Source organism: Rhineura floridana, chromosome 3, assembly GCF_030035675.1.
Source record: "Rhineura floridana isolate rRhiFlo1 chromosome 3, rRhiFlo1.hap2, whole genome shotgun sequence".
NCBI classification, from domain to species: domain Eukaryota; kingdom Metazoa; phylum Chordata; class Lepidosauria; order Squamata; family Rhineuridae; genus Rhineura; species Rhineura floridana.
Window position 1 is genome coordinate 182,352,530 of NC_084482.1, and position 13,947 is coordinate 182,366,476.

Consider the following 13,947-nt stretch of genomic DNA (forward strand, 5'->3'; position numbering starts at 1 on the left):
AAATTCTTGATTTTCACTGGGCAGCTGCAAGGCAGGATTAGGTTGATTTCTTGCAAAATGGCCAGAAAACTGCCTCCACGTTTTGCCTTGTATCTCTGGATCCATGACGGCTAGAGACTTGCTTTTTAAAAAAAAAAAAATGAAAGCTGGGAATCCAGGACACCTAATGGGTTAAATGGGCACTGGGTAGCAATCCAGGTAAAACCTGGCTAACCAGGCAATATGGCAACCCAAGTATTAGCAAATCATATGCATGTAGACTTCATCTTTCCTCACCACAGAAAGCAGGTTTGTTGTGCAAGAGTTCTCAATCAACTTTCATTGTGCAACCTGAATTTGCTGGTATGTAATTAAATCCTACCAGAACATAGCAACAATATGGAAGTGCCACAGGTGTTCATCTGTAGTTCCTACCTTATGCAAGTCTTGTACGCTCCTTTTCCACATTCAAATCCTAACTGACATTTGCCAGGAAAAGTACACATCTGTTGCAATGATTTAGCAGGATCTGGCAAGCTTCTCTCTCCAGCATTCCATCACCTGCTAATAAGAGATGCTGTCATTCTGTTATTACATTTGTGCTACAGACTCTCAACATATGTCTGTCAAAACTAAATTACTTAGTAGATTGTAAAGAGACAACACTCCTCTTCCCCCTCTCCAACCTTTGTTGAAACGTGTGACATTCCCGCAAAAACATACTGGTGTGTAGTTATAGCTAAGAAGCTTGAGCTCAAATATCTCTAAAACAGCCTTCTTTGTCCTGGTGCCCTCAGGATGATGTGGACTACAAGTCCCTAAATGGGAGCAGTAGACCAAAACATCTGGAAGGCACCAGGTTGCTGGAGACTGCTCTACAAAATGAAGAGTTAGATATGAGTAAATGTGGTTTTGGGCCTGGTTCAACACAATTGGCCAAAAATTGGGTAGAGCGCAAATTCATAATTACCCACTGGTAGCCACCAACTGTTTTGGGATCCTACCATTGCATCTTAACAAGATGGGTCTTTGTTGTAGCAAGTCTCACATGCTTCTTCCAGATCAGCCTTCCCCAACCTGGTGCCCTCCAGATATTTGTTTACTTCATTAGTCCCAACCAGCATGGCCAGTGATCAGGAATGATGGGAGTTGTAGTCCAGCAACATCTGGAGAGCACCAAATTGGGGAAGGCTGCTCCAGATGTCCGTATTTCTTCCCTTCTGTAGGAAACATCTGGAAACATTTCTGTTTTCCAGAGATTTTTAGAGGACCCATTTTTAGATGACCCATTTCCATACTCCTCTCAGTTTGTCTGTCTTGCCTTCCTATTGCCCCATTTTACCTTTTGAAAATGTCATATTTTATGTGTTTGTCAGCATTTTATAATTCAGCAATAAATGTGCTAATTGAATTTTATTTTGTGAAGTAACCTGAACAAGAACTGTTAAAGACTATATACTAAAAATAATAATAGCCAAAAAACAGTGTCAAATATTCTTCCATGTAGCATTATGATGTAACCCACTTGTTCATTAACATTTAAGGCACATACAAGAAAGTCAGTGCTTTTTAAAAGTTCATTAAAATATTTCTTTTTAACATTTAATTTAATCTTAGTGAAATGGGAGAACTCTTAAAATTATTTATTTTTACATGTTATTTTATTGCTTTCAATGTATGAAAATCTTTTAAAAGATTTAAAATGTGTGTGCTGGCCACATTGGGAATTCTTAAAAGACCTGATAAGGCCCCCGGACCTTATGTTAACATAAAACGAGCCCAGCTGGATCAGGTCAAAGGCCCATCTAGTTGTGCATCCTATTCTCAAAGTGGCCAACCAGATGTCCCAAGGAAGTCCTCAAGTAGGATCTGAGTGCAATGGTACTTTCCCCACATATGATTCCCAGCAACTGGTATAGAGGCATACCATCATGGTACAGAGGTGTATCCACAGCCCAAGGCATATAACAGCTTAGTAAAACAATCAAGGTGGTTTGATTGATTGATTAAGATAGGGATGGGGAACCTGTGGCCCTCAAGATGTTGTTGGTTTCCCACCATCCCTGACCATTGGCTATGCTGGTCAAGTTTGATGGGATTTAAGAACATAAGAACATAATATTGGATGTGCACGAGTTCTAGTGTTATGAGATAGTGAGAAAAATTCTCTATCCATGCTCTCCATGCCATGCATAATTTTATAAATTTTTATTTTGGAAATTACTTTCATAATTTTAATGAATTTTTAAAATTTTTATAACTTCTATCATGTCATCTCTTAGTTACCTTTTTTCTAAACTAAAAAGCCACAAATGCTTTCCTCATAGGGGAATCGCTCCATCCCCTTGATCATAATAGTTGTAGTCAACATCTGGAAGGACACAGGTTTCTCATTCCTGATTCAGAGTAAGGAGGCATCTACTCTTAAGGACAATCTACTCCCAAACCTACCCAGATATTAAGATGATCTGTGGAGGCCCTGCTCACTCTCAGAAGTGTGGTGGGTGGTTACCACACAGACAGCCTTTGGTGTAGTTGGGTGGAGATTGTAAAATAATATCCGCCCCAGGTACATTTATCAGCTGCCTGTTACGGATTTTTAGGCACCTACTAAAAACTCTCTAATTTTACCGAGATTCTTGGAGCCCTTTGAAAAATTGTATTGGTGGTACAATTTCTTGGTTGCTCTTTCAATCCATTCATTTATTGTTATTTTGTCCTGTTTGTACAGGTATATTGTACAGGTATATCTGTTTGTGCAGATATATCTGTTTGCACGCTGCCATGGTTGGGTGTTTGTCAGTGATGGTGAAAAGCTGTGGCAGAAATGTGAAAAATACCAAAGTGAATTAATTACTAGATGTTATGATGAATGTTATGTGAAAGCATATATGGCATACTAGTTCATGCACACCTTAATATATTGTTATGCCCGCAAGCCTATTTCAGCATCTAAATTTTTAAAGATTAAGAAAAAAACACTAAAAACATACTAAAATAGTAAGAAAAGGCTGACGAGCGGGGCTAGCTTGCAGATGGGGGTGAAGACGCTGCCTCCATCTTTAAAGGAGGCAGCATCGCGCGTCATGCCTATGATGAAGGCGCGATGCGTAACGTGAGGGGCGGAGTCTGTAGGACTATTTAAGTCCAGCCGCCTCTCCTACCTTCCTCCTTTTGCTGCGCGACGATATTGACGGCGTGGGACAGGCAGAAGAGGAGCGTTTAGAAGTGCAGCGGTGGCCATTTTAACTCCGCCGCGAGCACGAAGAGAACGGCAGCGGCCATTTTACGGGTGGCCGCGTGAGCGGTGCCATTGACGAGCGCGGGTCTTTAGGCACATAGGCCATGTTTCTGGCCTTCAGCCTCGGAGGCGTTTGGTTGGCGGCGCCTCCTTCCGCATTTATAGGGACGGTTTGGGTCCATTCGCCCTGGGAGATCAGTCAGGGAGCAGCAGTTAGGCGGTATCCGTCGAGACTGTGGACGCTACCTACCCCCCCCTGCTGAAGGGGCGGGAGGCATTCATTTCGCCTCTGAGGCTATATTATAAAAGTTAAACAAAAGTACACCCGTTTAGGTTTGGGTTTCCAGGCTGTTTTTAAGACTGTTGAAGCAAGATCATACACGCACATTACTTAATTAAATTCAAGATCACACACACACATCGCCTAATTACAGTCTAATTAAAGAAAAAGGCTGCAGGGTTCTTGCAATAGCTTAGAACCTATAGACACTAGCCCTGCATTGGTGGCCTATACTAGCTATAATAATAATAATAATTTGGGTTTTGGATCTCAAGTAGGACAACTGTCATGCCATCTAGAAAAGGAAAAGGGGGGGCAAAAGGTAAGGGGAGAGCCTACAGGCCTCCACAAAAATGCCCTCCCCCGGCGCCTGGCTCCTCGGATGAGGAGGCACCACCATGGGCTGCCATCTTAACGCGCCTTGAGGCTTTAGAGCAGCGGGGGAGGGTGATGCCAGCCCCTATGCCCAGCTCTACACCGGCTGCTTCGAAGGAAGCCACCACTCCTGGAACTTCCACTGGGGGGGTTACCAGGCCAAAGCGAGCTAACGCTAATGCTCAGGGTGGCACACACAAAGGTCAACAACAAGTGTCTAACTGTGATGTCCTTGCATTGGTTTTAACTAGGCTTGAGGTGCTTGAAAACCCTCCTGATTCCACACAGAGGGTGAGCGAGGGACTGGTGGCTGCTCCTGCTCCAACAGCGACGGTGGGAACTGGCAGTGAGATGGCTACACCCCAGGCTGGCATTATATCATCCCTGACTGGGCAGCTGGTAGGAGCGGGTGAGTCTGCCTGGTCTGCTCAGGCCTCTGGGTTCTCAAGTTTAGGGTTGCCTCCTCAGGGTACATCTCAACCGCCGCTCCAGGCTGCATGCAGCCAAATTTGGCAGCATGCAGGCAATGGACAGGTGATGACAACAGCTGTGCCACATGAGGGGTCGGCTCCAACAGCGGCTCTAGCTGCTGCACAGATGCAGACACTCACGACTACAAGTCCCTGTACTAATTCAGACCCTCTAGGGTCGGTGGCAAGTAATGCTATTCCTTTTGGGAGTACATCTGTCACCTTGGGTTTCCATCTGCTCCCTTCGACAAAAGAAAAAATTTGGAGAGGAGAGTATGTGGATGTCTTTTCGCTACTTTATAGGGAACACCCCAAAAGAGACAAAGATAAGGAGACAGAGAGTGACATAGACAGGCCCAGGCGCAGGAGGATCGACCGCACCTGGGCTAATTAGCTGCCAGCGTATTTGATATACGCAGGAGTGCTGATCGAGAGACAGCCTCAAAGGGCACTGGCCCTCTTTAAGTATCTGGACATAATATATAGGGCATATGTGGAATTCTCTGCTCTGGCATGGCTGTCTTACGAAGAGGCATTTTGTATGCGGGAGGCGTGCGATGTGACCCTTCCATGGGACAAGAAGGAACCTGAGCTATGGCTGCAGTTTATGACTGCGGCCCGTGCCATGACTGGAGATAGGTGTGATAGTGGGCATCTTATAAGCAGGCAGTCGACCGCCACCCTTCCCCGCTTTAATGCAGGGCAAGGGGTTCAACAACGGCTGCTATGCTGGGAGTTCAATGCCCGTGGAACCTGCACTCACAACCCGTGTCGTTTCCGACACGAGTGTGCGATTTGTGGAGCCTCACACCCTTCCACCGCCTGCAACAGAGGCAGGTCATACAGGGGAGGCGGCAGGGACCAGCAGTGGGGCAGAAAACAGCCCCCACCTGGGGCTAATCAAGGTAAAGGGCCCCTCCCCAATTAAGTTACATGTTTTACAGGGCTTGTTAGCCGGTTATCCAGTAGCTGGAGATGCCGGTTTTCTTTTCAATGGTTTTTTGTCAGGCTTCCGAATTCCCTACAATGGTCCTAGGGTTTCTTACATGTCCCAAAATTTAAAATCTGTCATAGGTAAGGAGGCAATAGTGCGCATGAAAATCGACAAAGAGGTGCAGGCAGGACGGGTGCTTGGCCCGTTCCAATCACCCCCTCTCCCTAACCTTCGAGTATCCCCATTAGGGATAGTACCCAAAAAGGTGGCAGGGGAGTATAGGCTTATTCACCACTTGTCCCACCCGCGTGGACACTCAGTTAATGACTTCATTCCTGACAGTCTATGTACGGTCCACTACACATCATTCGACTCTGCCGTGCGCATGGTTCGTGCGTGCGGTATAGGAGCATTAATGGGCAAGTGTGACATTAAGTCCGCTTTCCGACTACTGCCCGTTCACCCAGCAGATTTCGACCTGCTGGGCTTTAGTTTTGCCAGCAAATTCTATGTGGACCGCGCCTTGCCTATGGGATGCTCAATCTCCTGCGCAGTTTTTGAGCGCTTCAGCACCTTTTTGGAATGGGCTATCAAACATAGGGCGGGCAGGACTTCTGTCGTTCATTATCTGGATGATTTTCTATTTGCGGGTGGGGCTGGTACAGGCAAATGCCTGCAATTAATGGCCCAGTTTCAGGATTTGACCAAGGAACTGGGGGTTCCTCTAGCCATGGAAAAGACAGAGGGACCTGCTCCAGTTTTGACCTTTTTAGTGATCGAAATTGATTCTGAGCAGCAATGCTGTAGGCTACCCCAGAACAAGCTGCTAATCCTCCATAACAAGATAAATGAAGTTACAAGGGCGAGGAAAGTTTTCCTCTCCACCCTCCAGGAGCTAGCAGGGCACCTTAATTTTGCGTGCAGGGTCATAGCACCTGGCCGAGCATTTTTGAGGCGTGTATATGAGGCCATGGTGGGGCTCTCACGACCCCACCATCGATTTCGGGTTACAGCGGCTTTACGCACCGACCTGGCTGTGTGGTCCTCCTTTCTACAGGATTTCAATGGTACATCCTTTTGGAGGCAGGACCGGCTCCTGGAGGCCGAGTTACAGGTCCATTCTGATGCGTCTGGGGGTTATGGCTTTGGGGTAGTCTTTGGGTCTTCCTGGTGTAAGGGACAATGGCCACAGACATGGGTTCAAGAAGGTCTAGACAAGGATCTGACCTTTTTGGAGTTTTTCCCTATAGTGGTAGCTGTCTATTTGTGGGCTGTGGAGTTGCAGAACTTCACAGTCCACTTCTGGTGTGATAACATGGCTACAGTACACGTTATCAATTCCCTCACATCCAGGAATGCCAGGGTTATGGGTCTTGTCCGTTCTTTTGTTCTCCAGTGCCTGCGCTTTAATATTCTTTTTCGGGCACGGCATGTTCCTGGCATTGACAATGGTGTTGCTGATGCTCTGTCACGGAACCAGATGGAACGTTTCCGTCAGCTGGCGCCGCTGGCCAGGGCTCAGCCGGAAGCCGTGCCCCCTGCGCTATGGGAGATTGGAGAGCAGAGTTGGAGAGGGCCATAAGCCTATCCATTGCCCCCAGTACACTCACCAGTTACCAGAGAACAGGTAGGGACATGCAGGACTTCTGGGCCTCCGGAGTGGCCTATTCCGGTAAGTCACCTGCTCGAATTTCTGGTGGATGGCAGGAAACGGGGCCTGTCAGTCCGAACACTGCAAGGTAAGCTGGCGGGGCTTGCCTTTTTAGCGAAGGCAGGTGGTTTTCTGGATCATACCGGGGACTTCAGGGTCCGACGCATGTTGGCTGGATGGGCTAGGGAACACCCCGTCACACCTGATTCCCGTCGACCTTTCTCACTGGACATGATACTAGGGATGGTTCATCAGTGGAAAACAGTCTGTACTACTAGTTATGAGGCCAAGCTATTCCAGGCAGTAACCTTTACGCTATTTTTTGGAGCCTTTTGGATAAGTGAGGTGGTGGCTGGCTCTAAACATGACACGTCCCGACGTGCCCTCCAGTTTTCGGATGTCTCCATAGAAGGAGGCTACGTTTGCATAACTTTGAGATGGTCTAAAACGGACCAAAAATATAAAGGGAGACAGGTGCGCTTGGCCCCATCATCAGAGCCTCACCTCTGCCCAGTACGGGCTTTAAATGATTTCCTAAGAACCAGGGGATCAGCCCAAGGCTATTTATTTACACATGTGAACCTGGACCCTCTTTCTATTTATCAATTTTGGGCCTTAACAAAACTAGCATTGCATAGGATGGGTTATGATGCCTCACAATTTGGAACACATTCATTTAGAATAGGAGCTGCTTCTACGGCAGCAGGTTTTGGTTTTCCCCAGGCGACAGTACAGGCCGTTGGATGTTGGTATAAGGGCTACATTCGCCCCTTCTAGAGGGCAGGGAATGCGGAAGCCTAACATTTTTCATTTGTTTTGGCAGGTTGCTGGATGGGGATGGAGCGGACGCAGATCCTTATATATGGCCACAGCATGGTCTTCTGGGCAGCCCGGAGGGCAGCGAAGTCGAGCATGGGCTCGCAGTTGGGCCTCAGTAGATGGGCTGCAGTACAGTGGCTTGGCCGGCGAGGAATGCATTGGGAGGTGCTCCTACCAGCTCTGTTCCGGCAAGGTTTGGTGCGGTCAATTCCGCAGGTGCTGGTCATCCATCTGGGTGGAAATGACCTTGGCTTGGTGAAGGGCAAGGCCCTCAGCATGCAGGCATGTAAGGACATGCAAGCGATAAGGCAGCGTTGGCCTTGGGTGCGTCTGATGTGGTCAGACCTGCTTCCACGCCAGGCGTGGCGTGATGTTTGGGATCCAGCGGGGATTGATCGAGCAAGGAAGAAGGTCAACCGGCAGATTCGGTTGGCTCTTCTTGGGCATGGGGGGTTGGTCATTCCGCATCCCCAAATTCAGCAACAGAAGGGTGAACTGTACAGGGCCGATGGTGTTCACCTGTCAGACACAGGTAACGACTTATTTTTGGGAGACCTGCAGAGGTGTCTGCGAGAGGTGCTGCTCGGCAGTGGGGTAAAGGGGGACTAAATAGAGATTTGTCCCCCTTTTGTGGCGGGAAGGTGCGGGAAGGGAAATAGGTAAGGACAGCTAGGTGGCCCCCTTAGGCACCTTTGGAGGTGATTGGCAGTTCCGGAGGGCCTGTCTCTCAGGGCTTTACGGCTCTAGAGCAGGATATGGGCTGCTTCTGGGGCCAACTTATCCTCATCTACCCAGGGGTTATATGGTCCCGGGTGGGGATGACGTGGGAAGGCCTCCCTACTCACCTGCAAGGTGTGGCTGGGGTAAAGGGTAAGCAGATGGGCTTGCCATTGCCCCAGCAGGGGCTGGTCGCCCGAGAGCTGCGTGGTAAGCTACTTGCTTATAGACAGTTCCCGCACCTAGGTTCCCCTCTGTAGGTCACTTTAAATTGGGGTTTTTATTTACTGTAATTTGAATAAAGTGGCCCTTGTTCAACCCAAGCTGATGTCTCTGCGTCTTATTTCACCCCTCAGCTGCAAGCGGTGTAAGAACTTCCTATCTGTGAAGAACAACTGATGCTGTTATGACCCCTACGCAAAGGGACCATAGCTTGGGAAAGGCTGTCAGATGAGCTGTTTACTATGCCAAACTCACATGGGTGAAGAACCTGTGACCCTCCAGATGTTGTTGGACTCCAACTCCCATAAGGCTCAAGCAGCATGGCTAGTTGTCAAAGATGATGGGAGTTGTAATCCAACAGCATCCGGAAGGTCTTCCCATCCTTGATGTACATCTTTCAGTCCTAATAGGTTTGATGTAGAATAATATAGTTAAGCCACATCTATAGATGCATTACAAACTTCATGTATAGACCTGTAAGATCACCCTACAGAATATTATAGGGCAGTGACCCCAAAAAGGGCGTTTATCTCCATTGTCCCTGCACTCTGGAATGCCCTTCCCGCTGTCATATGTGAAGCATCATTGATCAGATGTCCTGTAAAGACTTATCCTTTCCCAGCCCCGGCTTTCGCTGCCCCACAATCCTGTTTTTATCTGTTTTTATAATACTGTTTTTATGATATTATTTTTATGTTTCATTTTTTATACACTGCTTAGATATGTTTAAATATTAAGTGGCTTAGAAATGCTTTTATATAAATGTTGTACTGATTTGTTGTAATCCACCTTGGGAGGTATATACCCTGAAAGGCATGCTAAAAAGCCATTGAATAAAATCATTACCATCATCCCAGCAATTCACATGGTCTCACCCCACTCCCCAGCATTTTCTATAATATGGGCTTTGATTTCATAGAAAGGAGGGATTCATTGAAGGCATAAGTTATGTGTATAGTCGAAGTAGAATACATATATTTTTAAGCCCATCATAAAGTATTACATTCAAAGAGCAGGAGGGGGCGCCCTTGGAATAATAAAATATTTGAGAAGCAAATTGCAGCATGGGCTGTAACTGGCTTTTTAACCTATCCTGATGAAATTTCTTTCCACATCAAGCCGTGAGAGTAGCAAGCAGAGCTGTTGCATAAGGGCATTATTTGAAATGGCTTTATAAAATACAAATTTTAAAAGGGGAAACGTTCCTTGCAAGTGTGTTTTGAATGACTACATATAGCCAAGCAAAGGCATGGAGGGAATCTCAATCCCTGTTTTATAGCTTCTCTCAGATTTTCTGGCTAACTCATAGTAGGGCTGTGCACCTTGATCAGGATGGCAGGGCTGCTATAATGAGGATTTTGGCAGCTTTCCCCACCTAAAGTAGCACCTAAACTTATTGAAGATAAGGAGCTCTGTTCTCTTTACATCTAGTCCTAAAGCTAATTAGCATATCCTTGTTGTTCAAGACAAACAAAAGTTGATTTCTTCTGCCCCTATGGACATACGCCCACCAGTCTACAGTTTGTGAGGGACTGGGCTGGATCATGCCAATAATAATAATAATAATAATAATAAATGATGGTGATGATTATTTTATTGTTGTCTTTACACTGTTTTATTTCTCCTATTATTTATGACAGAAGTGAGGGACTTGTGTGTCCAGATGTTGTTTCACTCTCAACAGCCTCAGCCAGCATGACCAATGGTCAGGGACGATGGGAGCTGCAGTCTAGCAATATCTGGAGGGCCACGGGTTCTCCATCCTTGACTTACCACAGCATATCACTTTCAGATTTTGCCTTCTAGCTGAAACAGAAGTGAAAATGAAATGCATGGAGACAGCCTCTAGAGTAGTGGCTTAACCACATTACAAATGCATTTAATAAATGATTTTGCAGAGTAAACTAAGCTTACTTAAATCCCATCCTCAGCCATCAGCACTGTGTGATTTTAATATGGACATATAATTATATAAGACAGTGCAAGGTTTTAGTAACAGCTTAAATTCCCATGAATGTTGTAATCCTTGCATTTCCTATGCATCCCTAAATCCCTTCCCTGTAGTTTCACGTGGAATGAATTTGCTCAGGCAAAGCTAGCTTTTGCTTCGTTCTTTGGTATTTCCCTTTCCCACACAAACACACATCGGGGGGGGGATAGTAGCAGTTTGCTATTCGCACAATCAAAAGTTAGAGTCCAGGCTTATGTGTTGATGATACACAGTATAGTTTTTAAACCTATATTTATAACCCATCAGTTGTTTTTTGTACTGTTTTTAAAACTATCTTAGCTTTTTTTTGGTAAGTCTGTAAATCATCTTGAGACACATGTAAAAGACAATTCAGTTGGATTGATTCCATAAAGGAAGCCACAGACCTGAACTTACAAGATCTGAACAGGGTGGTTTATAACAGATGCTATTGGAGGTTGCTCATTCATAGGGTCGCCATAAGTCGTAATCGACTTGAAGGCAAATGACAACAATAGTAACATCAGCAACAACACAATCCCAGAATCTTAGCACGATACATATGCATTAAAGTCTTGCGGCAAAGCAAAGCGTCTTGTGGCACCTTAAAATATGTTATGGCATAAGTTTTCAAGAAAAGAGCTCCTCTCTGTCAGGTGGATGGTGTTAACTCTTTATGGGATGATGTGGGCTCTAGACCATGAAAGCTGATGCCATAATAAGCTTTGCCATTTTTGTCACAACAGAACTAACATGGTTACCCTTCTGGACATTAGTGTTGCAGATGCCTATAAAATGCAGGTACCCGTTTGGGCTGTTAGAGCACGCTGTTGCTACACGGTCTGCCTGGCCAACTCTATATCGTTGAGGCTCATTCTGGTTCTGCTTTCACAACTGCCTACTGTGTGGACAATCAGTAGCAGGCAGGAGACCAGTACAGGAAGGATATTCTAGTGCACATAGGTTGCAAGGGCCTGACATGCACTGGCTGTGCATCTGACCCTCTTCAAAATGCCGACCTGGAGGAGAAGTAAGGGTTCTTTAAATGATCCAAATAGACTTCAAGGCCACTCAGAGCAAAATTCAATTACCACAGTTATAGTCAATTAAGAAAGAAGGAAAGTAATACATATATATATATCACATATCTGTTTAGCCCAGCATTTTATCCCTCTCCCCATTTCCCCCCACAACAAAATTGTGAGTTATTTTAGACTGAGAGACTGTGACTTGGATTCAAACACTGGCATTTCCAGATAGGACTGGAAGTGTCCCTTGCCTGAAATGTTGGAAAGCCACTGCGAGTCAGTGTAGACAGGGCCAGTGGTCTGACTCTGTAGAAGGCAGGTTCTGAACAGCGGCATCACTAGCGGGAGTGCGGGGGGTTCCGGACCTCCGGTGCGTGCCCTTCCAGGGTATGGAAGGGGATGGCCGGTCTTGTGCATGCAAGCACACACGCACTCACCACTCGCTCCAGGCTGGTGGTGGAAGGCCCGTCCCGGCTTCACCACCAGCGAGCAGGTGCCTGCTGTCGGTCTCGCCCACCCGCCTCCGAGGAGGAGTTGGCTGTGCCGACCCGGAGCGCTTCTCGGCTCCTTTGCCGGCCAACGGCGCGAGGCGGCTCTGGGTGTCACCCCCCTCAGGGTGTCACCCAGGTGCAGTCCACACCCTCCGCACCCCAGATGTGACGCCCCTGGTTCTGAACAAGGTCACACAGTGAGCTTCAGGGCCAAGTAGGGATTTGAACCCTAGTCTCCCAGGTCCTAGTCCAAGCCTCTAACCACTACAACATACTTAATAAAATGTGATCACCCTTGTTCAGTCAAGATTCAGTTGCACTCTGAGAGAATATATGGATGGCCTTAAGCAGATTGCAATCTTCCTGTGCCTAACCTCCCTCACGGGGTTGTTATGAAGATAAAATAGACAGAAACCTCATGTATGCTGCCCTGAGCTCCTTGGAGAGAGAATGGGGCACACATGTGACAAATAGATATATAAATAATGAAATGGGTACAGTGACAAGTTATGTATGTAGATCACATGACATTACTCTCTGTATGTTTGTCAATTATTATTATTGTCAATTCATTAATTGCCTTCCACATACTGTATGTCCCAAGGTGATGCCCAAAATATAGTAAAAACTACTGAGAAACAGTTACAAACCACCACATAAAAGAACAGAAGATGAGTGGTGTAGTCCCACATATCAGTCAAAGTTTGCAGACTTTATCACTTTTTCTTAGAGGTGGCTTTAGTTCATGAAGAAATTAACAGCATAAAGCACTCAAAAGAATAAGCAGGAAACTGAAAACACACAATTTAGACCTCATTTATCAGCAGATGACAGGCTGACCTGCTTCCCAGCCACTTACCAGTCTGTTCCAGCTCCTCCTTGTTTTATTCCAGTCAGTATAGTCTCCACTGCTTTTATGGCTGCAATCCCAGGCAGGTTTACTTTGAAGTAAATGTGCATGGGATTGGGCCAGGTGTTGCAATCCTACACATGCTTTTTGAAAGTAATCGCCATCTAGCCCAGTCACCTTTAGTTTATTGAGTCAATTTGCATGGGACTGTACTGCATATCATTGTGGATGCAATGTGGTTTTGTTTGTTTTTAGCAATTAAGATAAACTTCCAAGAGCTGAGCTGTTCAAGTTCTTTGCAAGAGCTTCCCTGCAAGTGTTTTACGCAAGATAATTTTTGCAAGATGTCACCTGCTAGTTAATTGAGATCACAATTAAGGCTCCATTTTGCAGACTAGAATAATTCCCTAATACTTATGCATCTTTCATTTACTCACTTTGTGTGCTTGGTCTGAATGGAAATATTAAAACACGATTCCAATTATCCAATGTCAGTAGAAGACAAAATCCAAATTCTTCACAAATCCATCATCTTCAACTTAAAAAGTATATACAGGAAAACTGCAGAAAAAGTTTCTATTTTGTTCAATTGCTTTGATTAAAAAAAATCTCTGCTTGAAGATACTGGAGGTTTTTTATTTTTAAGGCAAAAAACTAGAGCTGCAGCAGACAACTCAAGCTACTAGTGAATTTCACTATATAACCCTCAAAAGATACTTAGCACTTGTTTTTTCATGTTTACTGAATCTCTAATGAAGTTGTTCATATAATTCCCTTGGTTTTGCAGTGACCTGCTTTGGATTTTAAAAGCTCCTAACATAGTATAATGCTTTTTCTAAACACAAAACAAAAAAGTATTATACAGCATGCCTCCACTTCATTACACTTTACAAAATAATGAAAAACCAGATTTGTATACAT

General features: G+C 45.5%; 1 long non-coding RNA gene across 2 annotated transcripts; it reads right to left on the minus strand.

Annotated features, from left to right (window-relative positions):
• Positions 1-10,250: 10,250 nt before the first annotated feature.
• On the minus strand, positions 10,251-13,318 carry LOC133382378 (uncharacterized). 2 transcript variants are annotated; one of them, XR_009761934.1, is made up of 3 exons: positions 12,980-13,023; positions 11,463-11,676; positions 10,251-10,494 (listed from the first exon to the last, which is right to left on the minus strand). It is a non-coding gene; the product is annotated as an uncharacterized LOC133382378 (long non-coding RNA). The 2 variants fall into 2 exon arrangements; XR_009761933.1 differs by lacking the exon at positions 12,980-13,023 and adding an exon at positions 13,036-13,318 and having other exon boundaries at positions 10,252-10,494.
• Positions 13,319-13,947: the final 629 nt, after the last annotated feature.